We start from the raw sequence: 13616 nt of genomic DNA, 5'->3' as shown, positions 1-13616 counted from the left end.
AATACTATGGAGCTGACAAAAGACATTGGTAAGTGACTAGACTATAGTTTTATGGGCCAAGAAGAGCATGGTGGGGAAGTTAGTGAGGCAAATATGCCTGAGGACGGGGGGCGTGGCCTGACTGGGCATGTGAGCAGTGGTGTTTTACGGAGAGCTCCCGCTGGTGATCCTATATCGATCCTCTCCCCACCGACAATACCGCCGAAATCAGGGTGGATTTGCCGCACACTAACGCCCGGACCCTCAGGGACCACACCGCTGCTCTCAAAACGGACGGGATGACCCGCAAACACCGGGGAGAAGCCGCAGCTGCGGCCGCCACACACAGCCAAGATGGCGCCTGGCAGTCTCAGCCACAAAGCACGCCGCACGGCCAGGACAAGAAAGCTTCTCAGGGGGGTAAGTCATCTGAACCCCCCCAGGCCAAAGATCAGCCTAGGGACATGTTATATTATGCCCAGAAGCTTACAGGAACACAGGACATGTCCCCAGAAGCATCGCTGTGCTCAGCGTCCATTGCAGAACAGGCCTCCCCACTCCATGCTGATGGAGATGACAATAGTGCTCCTATGGATTCTATTCCTGACCCTATGCCTGGCATACTTGAGGAGCAGACAGATGATGCACCCCAGCCCACACTAAGTGAGATTTTGCATGCAGTACAGAGATGCACAGCCTCTGTGGATGACCTTAAGGAGAAATTTGGGGGGCTGAAAGAGACAGTGTCATTGCTGCGCCAGGATATACAAAAAAACAGGGAGAGAACCACGGCAGTGGAGGGGAGGGTGAGTGATATGGAAGACCAACTGCCTCACCTGAACCGCGATGTGCGAATAGCAACACAGCAAGCGCACCTTGCATTTGACAGAACAGACGACATTGAGAATCGCTTAAGACGCAACAATGTCCGGATAGTGGGGTTGCCGGAGAAGGTGGAAGGTAGGGACCCCACTGAGTTTATGGAAAACTGGCTGCAGGAAGTTTTTGGCAAGGAAGCTTTTTCCCCTTTATATGCAGTGGAGCGGGCGCACAGAGTCCCGCCGCGGCCCCTTCCGCCGGGCGGCCCCCCAAGAGCGATGTTTGTCAGACTCCTGAACTACAGGGACCAGGAAATTGTGTTGCGGTTGGCCAGAGAGAGGGGCTCGGTGCTATTCTAAGGCAGTAGAATATCCTTCTATCCAGACTTCTCTGCTGAAGTGCAACGCAGACGCTCTAAGTTTGCTTTAAAAAGCACCTGCAGAGGCTGCAACTGAAATACGCTATGCTGTTCCCGGCGAAGCTTCGTATCACCGCCATGGATCAGAACCATTTCTTTGAAAATGCACAAGACGCTGCCAGATGGCTTGACCATAATGAGAACGTCATCCGTCACAGAGCAGAGGATTGATTCCATGGTGTCTTTCTATGGAGGGTTCAGGAAGAATCGGCACTTATCCACCTGAGATGTTTTTACACAGTTACCAAGGGGACATTACTTGATGATCGTTATCAGCGAACTTATCTCCGTCCATGGTCTGCTTTCGATGGTGACGAGTTTTATGTTCGGTTGGAATGTGGTTTTACATCTGCTCTCTACAACCACGGTTGACGTCGAGCAGCGCTAGAGCCCACGTGTGCCCGGCCGCCAAGCCGGAGGCGCGCATGGGCCACCCCTCTGTTGTCGGGGTAAATGCTCATCCTGCCCGGTTGTCAGGAGCAAGATTACAAGTTGATCAGTATGTCTACTGTTGCTGCTTAGTCGGTATGGCTCGGCAGCGGAGTTACAAGGTTTTTTACCGCTCTGCATCTCATATCCAGTGCACAGGATACATTATTTTTGCTGTTATGGGCTGAATTCTTTTTGCTACCATGGGCTTGACGCTCTCTTTACCAGTCCCTCCTGTCTGTTCGAGAAGTGCAGGTCTGGCTCCTGCGGGAGTGATGTTTGGAGGCTCGGGAACCCCCAGTAGGTACAGTAGATTCTACCCAACCGGTTTATGTCCGCTACACCCATAGTGACTTGGAATGTCCGGGGGTAAATGATCCTCTGAAAAGGACCATGATTTCTGCAGGTTTACGAAAATTCCACCCAGCCAATGTAGGCCTTCAAGAGATGCATCTACAGGGGGACACAGTGAAGTTTCTACACTATGCCTGGGTTGGGAAGGCCTATCACTCCACTCACACCTCGTTTTCTCAGGGGGTGAGTGTTCTGATACACCGAGCACTGGCATACCAGGAACTGGATTCACTTATAGATGTGTCTGGCAGATTTGTTTTTCTGTATTGTAAAATATATGCTTTTACTTTAATTCTTGCTTTTGTATGCATACCCCCCCCCCCCCCCCCGTTTTCACAGGAGGTGCTTCAGCTGCTGATATCATATCTGGCCAATAAACAGGAGGTCCCGGTTTTAATTTTGGGAGACTTTAACTGCTACCTAGATCCCAAAATGGACAGACACCCCCCGACAGTGCCTCCCGGGGGCAACCGGGGTACTGCCCTTAGTAGATTACTGACGGAAGTAGGGTGGGCCGACATATGGCGGATCCAAAACCCAGACTGTAGGCGGTTCTCCTGTTTTTCCAAAACCCACGGATCCCTGTCCCATATAGACCTCTGTGTTTGTACCTCCAACATGGTGGGGTTCACCTCGGGGGTGGAATACTTCCCTCGGGGAGTGTCGGACCACTCCCCCTTGGCTCTGTGGCTGACTACTCAACCCCCCAGTACGCTGCCCAGGGCCCCGTGGAAGCTGAATGACTTCTGGCTCAAGCTGTTCCCCTCACCGGATAGGATAGCATCCCAAATCCAGGGTTTCTTCTGGACACACCGACACCACCCCAATGACCTTTTGACGTGGGAAACTTTTAAGGCATTCTTGCAGGGGGTGTTTGTCCATGAGATACACCTAGTAAAGCAGAACTCCACGGCACTGCTAGTGCAGGCGGGAGACTTGGTGAAAAGGTTGGAAATAGCATATGTCATGGGACCTACTGACTCGGCAAGGGAGGCATGGATGGCGGCTCAGGATTCCCTGGACCGCCTGAGATCCTCCACTGCAGAGCGTAAACAATTTTTTACGAAACTGGCATTCTATGAGGAGGGGGAAAAGACGGGGCGCCTACTCGCCAGAATCACGAAAGCGCAACAGATGTCCCCGGCCAATGGGGCCATTCGAGCCAAAAACGGCAAGGTGGTCAATTCTCAGGAGATCATTATATCCGAGCTGGCTGACTTCTACAAGGACCTTTACAGGTCGAGGGAAACCTACTCGGATGACGATCTACAATCATACTTGGCCACAATAAATTTACCCGGGCTCTTGGAAGAGGCTGTGCGACACCTTGACGCCCCGATTACTCTAGAGGAATTGATGGCGGCTGCCGGCTCTTTCCCCACCTGCAAGGCGCCTGGGGCAGATGGTATTCTCATGGAGGTATGTGTACAATACGGGGAGGACATTTTGCCTGAACTGTTGAAGGTGTTTAATGCATGCATGGAGGAAGGTGCCCTCCCTGAATCTATGTCAAAGGCCAATATTGTTTTATTGCTTAAACCAGGGAAGGATCCAGTGGATCCGGGGTCATATAGACCCATCTCTTTGCTGCAAAGTGATGTAAAGATCCTGGCCAAGGTCCTGGCACTCCGGGTAAACGGGATAGTGTCCACTATTATTCACCAAGATCAGGCTGGCTTTATGCCACATAAGTCCACGGCAACAAACCTTAGAAGACTATTTCTAAACATGCAGCTGCGGGCAGATAATGGGGAGAGTAGGGCCCTTCTGTCCCTCGATGCTAACAAGGCGTTTGACAGTATAGGCTGGAGGTACCTGTGGGCGGTGTTAGGTAAGTTTGGCTTCGGGCAGTGATTTGTTGCCTGGGTTAAACTACTGTACGCCTCCCCGAAGGCCAACATTAGGATGATGGACAAGATGTCTGACGATTTTGACTTGGCCAGGGGGAAGCTGCAAGGGTGCCCGCTGCCCCCCTTGCTTTTCGCAATCGTGATAGAACCTCTTGCCGCCCTCATAAGAGACAGCGTAGGAATACAGGGATTTCAGTACGGGGTCATTCACGAGAAGATCATGCTATATGCGGATGATATGTTGCTTTTCCTGGCCGACCCCAGCCAGTCCCTGCCACAGGTGATGACCATAATAGAAAGGTTTGGAGGGTTCTCCGGTTTGACCATCAACTGGTCTAAGTCGGCCATGTTGATGTTGGATGGGGGAGAGGTAGCGGTCCCGGAGTCCTGTCCAGTGCCAGTAGTGACTAAGTACTTAGGGGTACAAATTATGTCCAAAGTAGGGGACTACTGCTCAGTGAACATATGGCCATTGCTGTCGAGATTCCGGGATAGGATAAATACATGGAATACCCTTAGGATGTCACTGGCCGGGAAGGCCAATCTCATAAAAATGATCTTAATGCCCCAACTGCTCTATTTCCTCCACAACTCACCGGTTGTAATACATTTAAAAATTTTCAGAGTGGTGAATACGCTATTTCGGAAGTTGTTGTAGAACACGAAGCCCCCTAGGATCAAGTTAGAACAGCTGCAATGCTCTAAGGACAGCGGAGGGTTGGCGGTACCCAACCCTTGGCTGTACTATGTTGCGGCCCAGTTGCAACATTTGGTAGGCTCCATGTCGCATGAACGGGCGGGCTCATCAGCCAGGCTGCTGCTTCATGTGTCGGGGGCAGAGACCTTCCCTATGGGACTGGAGGCCCAGATGTTTAAGAGCTCCAACAAACTAACCCCTACATTGTCCATGATACCAAAAAGTCTGGAACAAGAGTAGACAGCTGCAGGGATTCACGGAATATAGTCCTATATGGGGTAACCACACATATGTAGAGATTGCTAAAATACAGCCTGATCCTCGATGGAGTGCCCATAACGTAAAAATGCTGTCCCATATATTTCAAGATGGAAAGCTTCTCTCCTTTGCAGACATGCAGCGTAAATTTAACCTTACAGAGGCTATGATCTTTCCCTACTTGCAGCTACGGCACGCGATGGCCGTGCAGGGGGACTCGGGAGAATGGGTTATGTCGCCCACCATGTTATACCATGCGTTGCACTCTGCAGAAGGCACGAAGGGAATAATCTCACAATGCTATCAGATGCTGCTGGTGCGGCACCTGCGTGATCACCCGTGCAAAGCACTGCCACTTTGGGAAAAGGACATAGGTCCACTCACGGGTGAACAATGGGAGGAGGCCATGCAAGCCATCACCTCCTGTTCATTGAATGTGGCGCAAAAAGTCTCACAACTTTATATCACACTGAGAGCGCATTACACACCAGTTAGGCTGTGCAGGATGGGTGGGACGGTTGATCCCTTGTGCGGTAGGTGCAGGCAACACGAGGGGGATCTCATCCACCTCATGTGGCGCTGCCCTGAAGCTCCACAGATATTGGAAGGAGGTAGTGGACACTGTCAACATGGTGTTTCACACGCAGATACCTTTGGATCCCATATGTTGTATTCTAGGGGTCTTGGAGGATGTGGTGTCCTTGGAACCAATCAGGGTGGCGGTCTCCAGGGCACTATTCCAGGCTAGGAAACTTATTTTGCTGGGCTGGAAATCTGCGGAACCCCCTGCAGTGGCGACCTGGATAACACATATGGGCAGAACCCTCATTATGGAGAAATATATCTATCAACACAGGGGGTGCCCGGGAAGGTTCGAGCGCCTGTGGTCACATTGGCTGGATACACCTGGGCTAAGCTAATACTGTCAAGATTACTGTAAGATTTGTAGCAAAGGGCAGACAAGGGATGCTTAGGCCAGAAATGATATACCTGCTGGGGAACTTTGAGCGACCTTGGAGCGGAGGGAGCAATGGAATGATGTAATGCCTGTATGTATATTGACAACTGAGTACCAAGCGGATGCAAATGTGCACTGGAAATTGTTGTATACCTGTAACTTCAATAAACACCTTTTTGATAAAAAAAATAAATAAATATGCCTGAGGACAAAGGGGCAGAGTATATGAATTAGAGCATATTGCAATGATGGTAATTAGGGAATGAGGAAAGAAATGCAAGACATTAGCAATCATGAAATACATAGAATGTGATGTTTGAGGAGAAAACTTAGCTTTATATAGTCCTTCTGCAGGACCTGAATGATGGCAGAACAGGTCTCTGGAATAATGATCCCCAGAGCCTGGGGGGAGATGCCTGTAGAGAACTTGAGGTCCTGAAGGCTTCTCCCTGTCGCCAAGTAGCGCAACGTGGCAATGAGCCTCTCCTCCGGAGTGATGGCTTGCCGCATGCAGGTATCCTGCCTGCTGATATAAGGGGTCAGCAAAGCCAGCAGATGGTGAAAAACGGGGTCCGTCATCCGGAGATAATTCCTGAAATCATCAGGATTATTCTCCCGGATCTCACGGAGCAAAGGCATGTGTGAGAACTGGTCACACTAGCGCAACCAATTCTTGGTCCACAAACGCCTCCCCTCCCTGTTCATGGACCGGGCTTGTGTCAAAGTAAGAACCCCAACACAAAGCCCCTCCACAGCACAAACTCTACGACGAGGACGTAGACAAAACATGGTTTTAAAACGGTCAGCTCGTGAGAACGGACACCAGAAAGCACTGATAAACAGCAAGGCCTGAAAGAACGACCTGAATAGCAGAAGCAAGCAGACAATAAGAAATGCCTTTCAAAGCGTACTATACCAAGTGTGGCAGCACGCAGGTAAAATCACCTGGTTGTATTCAGGATGGGAAATATGTGTGTCCTAGATTCAGGCTTTATGCAGACTTTTACAATTAGAGGGGAAGAGTTAATGAGCCCAGCTGAAGTAAGTGGGCTCATTAAGACCTCTACAAAAACCCCAGCATGCATAGGGAGATGCTCCATCCTGGAACCAGTTTTGTGTGTATAGACTGGGGAGTCTGAGATCTGTTCTGTGCGGTGAGTTAACGCCTGTGTGGCAAACCCCTACAATAGAGACAGGGACTGGGGCAGCACAAGGCTGCACCCAGTTGTTAGACAGGGAGTCTACGTGTGTAGTTAGAGGTCAAGCTGACCAGGATTTATTTTCTTGTTTTATTTTGTTTGGCTGTTATATGTATCACTGCATGTAGCCTAAATAAACCGGACCTTTTGTTTTTTGCACCTACACCGCTGTCTGCTGTGCCTGACTTTGTGTTGTGAACCCATCCAGGGGGTCACACACACCCGCTACCGAGCGAACCCCTTCACAGTTGGTGGAGAATTTTGGCAGTTTTTTTTTTTTTTGTTAAGGCCAGCATGGAGGAGATACTGAGACAGCTGGCTCTAGCAAATGCAAACCAGCAGCAAGCAAATGCAAATCAGCAGCAAACAAATGCAGCTTTACAAAAGAGCCTTGCAGCTCAACAACAAGCCCAGCAGCAGGCAAATGCAAATCAGCAGCAGACAAATGCAACTTTGCAGCAGAGTTTGGAAGCTCAGCAACAAGCCCAGCAGCGATCTGAAGCCCGCTTCATAGACCTGTTGCAGAAGCAAGAGCAGAATTTTCAACAGCAAATAGAGACATTGATACAGCAACGTCCGCAGACCAATGAAGCAAGTGGGTACAATAATACCGCAACCTTTGGTGTGAGCCGTTTACTGACAAAAATGACTGGAGAGGATGATCCGGAGGTGTTTTTGACCACATTTGAAAGGACTGCTGAAAGGGAAAAGTGGCCTAAGGAGCAATGGGCTGGACTGGTGGCCCCCTCTGTTAACTGGGGAATCGCAGAAAGCTTATTATGACCTAGAGCCTGACCAAGCAAAAGACTATGTGGTGCTAAAAGCAGAAATATTGGCACGGCTGGGTGTCACCCTGGCAGTCCGGGCTCAGCGTGTGCATAACTGGACTTTTCAGGTTGGAAAACCTCCCAGGTCTCAAATGTATGATCTCATTCACCTGAGCAGGAAGTGGCTGCAGCCAGAGATTTTGACCGCACCAAACATTGTGGAACGTGTGGTTATGGATCGTTTCCTGAGAGCTCTTCCTACTGCCATCCAAAAATGGGTAAGCCATGGAGACCCAGAAAATGCAGATAAACTTGTGGATCTGGTTGAGAGGTACTTGGCTACAGATAACTTGACCACCTCTTCCAGGGACTCACGGACTTTCCCCCCTAAGACCAGATCATCCCCAGTGGCGGGTAAGATGACTCCAAGGGGTGAGGGTGGAGAGAGTGAGAGGGTGGGAGTTCTACCTAAGGTCTGGCGGGAGCAGCCCAGGAAGCCCATGCTGCAAGAGGCAGCGAAAAAAATTATTTGCTACCGCTGCCGGCAAGAGGGACATATTGCAGCCAATTGCCCAGTTGTGGATGAGCCTATGCAATGTGACTTTATAAGGGAGAGACGTCAGTCGCTGTTTGCGACAGTTGCATGCACTGCCATTCGGGGACCTGAGAAACATTTATGTAAAATGTGTATTAATGGTAGAAATGTTGATGTGTTTCTGGATTCAGGTAGCCTGGTAACATTGATAAAAGCTGAATTAGTTACTACAGAGGTCTCTGGGAAGAACAGGGTGGCTGTTATTTGTGTGCATGGGGACACCCGAGAGTATCCTGTAACTTCAGTGTTTTTTGAGACCCCCAAAGGTAACCTCTCTCATCAGGTGGGGTTAGTGTCTCAGTTACCACATGATGCTATTGTGGGAAGGGATTTTCCAAAATTCTGGGAACTCTGGGATTGTCCTGAGGCCCCCATTGGTGCCCCTATAAACCAGGAAGATGACCAGAATTCCTCTGGGAGTGGTGAGGACTCTCCTGAATTTCCCTTGTCGGTATTGGCGGGGGAAACTCGAGAAACTGGGGAGGAGCCAACATCCTCAGATGAAAACATGCCGTCTGTGGAGTTTTCGGATCTTGAGGTTCACAGGGAAAATTTTGCCACAGAACAGTTAAAAGACCCCACCCTAATAAAGGCACAGGAAAATGTGGTGAAAATAGATGGCGAGTTAGTGAACCCAGATAAGACTTGCCCTTATCCTTACTTCACCATGGAAAGGGACCTGCTATATCGAGTGGCTCAAAGGGCAGAAGAAACCATTGAGCAACTTGTAGTGCCCAAACCTTACAGGAAGTTGGTGTTAGAATTGGCTCATGGACACATTCTGGGAGGTCATCTGGGGACAGAGAAAACCAGAGAGAGGGTATTGCAGAGATTCTATTGGCCTGGGGTCATGAAGGAAATAGAAAATTATTGTTCCTCCTGCCCTGTGTGTCAGAAGTCGGCACCTATGCCACATTTCCGTAACCCACTGGTACCTCTTCCTATCATTGAGGTCCCCTTTGAGAGGATCGCAATGGATTTGGTAGGTCCGATAATGAAGTCTGCTAGGGGGCATCAGTACATTTTGGTTATATTGGACTATGCCACCCGTTATCCGGAAGCAATTCCTCTCCGAAATACCTCGGCCAAAACCATAGCCAAAGAGCTATCCCTTGTTTTTAGCCGCGTGGGTATTTGTAAGGAACTGCTTACGGACCAAGGTACACCCTTTATGTCCCGGGTTATGAAAGAATTATGCAAGTGGTACAAAGTGAAGCAATTGCGTACATCTGTGTATCACCCCCAAACAGATGGGTTGGTTGAAAGATTCAACAAAACCCTAAAACAAATGTTAAAGAAGGTGGTGGATAGAGATGGAAAGAATTGGGATTGTCTAATACCCTATCTGATGTTTGCCATTAGGGAGGTACCCCAATCCTCTACGGGTTTCTCACCCTTCGAGTTGCTCTATGGGAGACACCCAAGAGGGCTGCTGGATATCGCCAAGGAAACTTGGGAAAATGAGAGTTCTCCTCACAGGAGTGTGATTGAGCATGTCGCCCTGATGTAAGATAGAATTGCACAGGTAATGCCAATTGTAAAGGAACATTTAACCCAAGCGCAGTTAGCACAGCAGAGAGTGTACAACCGTGGGGCCAAGACACGTACTTTTTCCCCGGGGGATAGGGTCTTGGTGCTAGTCCCTACGGTTGAAAGCAAATTTCTGGCCAAATGGCAAGGTCCATATGAAGTAATTGAAAAAATTAGTGAGGTGAACTACAGGGTTAGACAGCCAGGAAGGCGAAAGCCGGAGCAGATCTATCACGTCAATCTGCTGAAAGCCTGGAGGGATAGGGAATCCCTAGTCGCAGAGACTTTGTCACAAGTACAGCCTGATTGCTTAGTTCCTGAGGTTGGAATAGCAGACACCTTATCGAAACCCCAACAACAGGAGGTTAAAGAGTTTGTACTTCGTAACAAAGAGATTTTCTCTGAGCTTCCGGGACAAACATCTGGCGTAGAGCATGACATTATCACCCCGCCAGGAGAAAGGGTAAAACTAAAACCTTATAGAATACCAGAGGCCCGACGGGAGGCAATACGTGGGGAGGTTCAAAGGATGCTGGAATTGGGTGTGATAGAGGAGTCCCAGAGTGACTGGTCCAGTCCTATTGTACTAGTGCCCAAACCTGATGGGAGCTGGCGGTTTTGTAACGATTTTAGACAATTAAATAAAGTTACAAAATTTGACACCTACCCCATGCCACGTATAGATGAGTTGGTTGACCGGCTGGGAACAGCCCGATATATGACAACTCTTGATCTCACCAAAGGGTATTGGCAAATTCCCCTGGCCGAGTCGCCCAAGGAGAAAACTGCGTTTGTAACCCCAGATGGGGCATTCCAATATAAGAGAATGCCGTTTGGGTTACAGAATGCACCGGCAACATTCCAGCGGAAAATGGATAAGATTCTGAGGCCCCATCATAAATATGCTGCAGCTTACCTGGATGATGTGATTATCCATAGCACAGACTGGGTCTCACATTTGCCAAAAGTACAAGCAGTCCTAGACTCTATCCGGGAAGCTGGGTTTACGGCCAATCCAAAGAAGTGTACCATTGGACAGGAGGAGGCCAAATATCTTGGGTACACTATTGGGAGGGGGGTGATAAAACCCCAAGTCAATAAAGTTGAGGCCATACAGAGTTGGCCACGTCCCAACAGCAAGAAACAGGTACGAGCCTTTCTGGGAATCGCTGGCTATTATCGACGATTCATTCCCCATTTTGCTTCTCAGGCTGTGCCCCTCACCAACCTGACAAAAGGGAAAGAGTCGGTTATGGTTAAATGGTCCCCAGAGGCTGAGGAAGCATTTCAGTCCTTAAAAACAGCCTTATGTAGCCAGCCAGTGTTGTACTCACCAGACTTCTCTAAGGACTTTGTTGTACAAACTGATGCATCAGACGTTGGGTTAGGAGCAGTGTTATCCCAGGTCTGGAACGGGGAAGAGCACCCAGTCATTTACCTCAGCAGGAAGTTGAAGTCCCATGAGGTAAATTACTCCACGATTGAGAAGGAATGTTTAGCAGTGAAGTGGGCTCTAGATTCCCTTCGGTACTATCTGCTAGGTAGGCACTTTGACCTGGTGACTGATCACGCTCCTTTAAAGTGGATGGCTCAAAACAAGGAGACCAATAGAAGGGTAAATAGGTGGTTCCTGGCCCTACAGGAATTTAACTTTACAGTTAAGCATCGCCCTGGTGTTAAAATGGGGAATGTGGATGCTTTGTCTCGGATACATGCGTGTCTGGCTGCTTGTGTTACAACCCCAAGGTTGAAACAAGAGGGGGGGGTATGTGGCAGCACGCAGGTAAAATCACCTGGTTGTATTCAGGATGGGAAATATGTGTGTCCTAGATTCAGGCTTTATGCAGACTTTTACAATTAGAGGGGAAGAGTTAATGAGCCCAGCTGAAGTAAGTGGGCTCATTAAGACCTCTACAAAAAAACCCAGCATGCATAGGGAGATGCTCCATCCTGGAACCAGTTTTGTGTGTATAGACTGGGGAGTCTGAGATCTGTTCTGTGCGGTGAGTTAACGCCTGTGTGGCAAACCCCTACAATAGAGACAGGGACTGGGGCAGCACAAGGCTGCACCCAGTTGTTAGACAGGGAGTCTACGTGTGTAGTTAGAGGTCAAGCTGACCAGGATTTATTTTCTTGTTTTATTTTGTTTGGCTGTTATATGTATCACTGCATGTAGCCTAAATAAACCGGACCTTTTGTTTTTTGCACCTACACCGCTGTCTGCTGTGCCTGACTTTGTGTTGTGAACCCATCCAGGGGGTCACACACACCCGCTACCGAGCGAACCCCTTCACACAAGATATAGTCCACAATGATAAACAAATACTTACTGACTGCACGCACTGATTATCAGATACGCACACACAAGCACAAACCGAAGAGCAGTAGCGATCTGAATCACTAATCTGAAAAGCGCGAATCGTCTCTCCCCAAACTTCTACTAACACAAGATCAGCAGAAGGAGCCCAAAGGGTGCCGGACGGGGTGCTGAACTTCCCTTTTCTAGTCCCGCCGTACACGGCTTACGTCACCGCGTTCGTGGCAACCGCAAATTCCGACAACTTGGTCCGACCGTGTGTATGCAACAGTTTCGGACACAATGCGTCAGACAAAATTCGTCAGACAAAATCCGATGGATTTGGTTGTTGAAATGTCCGACCGTGTGTACAAGGGCTTAGAAACATTGAACTGCAGTTTCCACAGTTTTGACCAATCTCCCAGAAATGCTAAATTGCGTTCCATGTTACAGACACCACCAGGGATATCAACTGTATTACACAGCAAAAAGACATACCTTTTCCAACAACCTTTTAGTTATATCACTTACATACAGTATAGATTAAATAGAACATTACCTAGTACAGAGCCTTGTGGAACACCACTAGTGACTGGTCTCTATTCCAAGCGAACCTCATTTACAACCACACTCTGGTATCTATCCTTTAGCCAACTGCATATCCACTGAACCACCCAAGGGTAAATCCTAGCTTTAACTGGCATTATTTTTTTTGTGGACCTCTATTTATCTTTATAATTAATTCAGGGCTACAAAACTGTACATGTTGCTAAAAGTTCAGCTTTATGCACCTTGGGCTAAACAGCACTGACAAATAGCATAAACTGTAATAGTTTTCATTCACTGTAGATGTGAATGGAGGCATGTAGGCAGCCAATGATGATTGTCAGAGTAGTGAAAAAGAGCAGACATGCAGATCTAGGATCTTCAAGCGCATGTGAGAATATCCGTGCCAAGATTTAACTAAATTTAAAAATCAATCTGAATGTTTGAAAAAAATGTCCAGAGGAGATATAATATGAATATAGATGTTATTTTAAATTGTTAAGTTCAGATTTTGTTTTTCATTTATAACAGAGCTCAATAATTGAAGTAAAGATGATAAGCGTATTTTATAAGCCTTGGTTATTTAAAAAAAATAGATATTATGTATCATTAATCCATGTATTTGTAGGTATGTTTAGAACTGAACTGAATAGGTACTGGTGACATTTTTAGAATTATAGGTTTTCTTTTTTCCTTTTGGAATCTATAGTGTAAAGCTGCAATCTGTAAAAATAACCAGTGTACATAAATCATGAAAAAAATCAATGGGCTTTTGCCTCGAAAGCAACAAAAATATATGTTGAGCATAAACCAGTTTCTGGTTTAACATTTTTTGTTGCAGTATCTGTAAACATTGGACACATGCATTGGACACATTGAATTAGGGTGTGCACCCCATAGCTCAAACATGTGTGTGTGCAT

At 48.0% G+C, this 13616-nt stretch overlaps 1 protein-coding gene across 3 annotated transcripts in view; it reads right to left on the bottom strand.

Annotated features, from left to right (window-relative positions):
- ARAP2 (ArfGAP with RhoGAP domain, ankyrin repeat and PH domain 2) overlaps positions 1–13616 on the bottom strand; it is a 609403-nt gene that overhangs the window by 260162 nt on the left and 335625 nt on the right. The gene's annotated exons all lie outside the window — the stretch shown is intronic.

This window comes from Lithobates pipiens, unplaced genomic scaffold (genome assembly GCF_037356315.1).
Source record: "Lithobates pipiens isolate NorthernLeopardFrog02 unplaced genomic scaffold, aLitPip1_a1.2 Scaffold_13, whole genome shotgun sequence".
Classification (NCBI taxonomy): Eukaryota; Metazoa; Chordata; class Amphibia; order Anura; family Ranidae; genus Lithobates; species Lithobates pipiens.
Note: the sequence above shows the minus strand (reverse complement) of the source record. Positions and strands in the feature narration are given on the sequence as shown.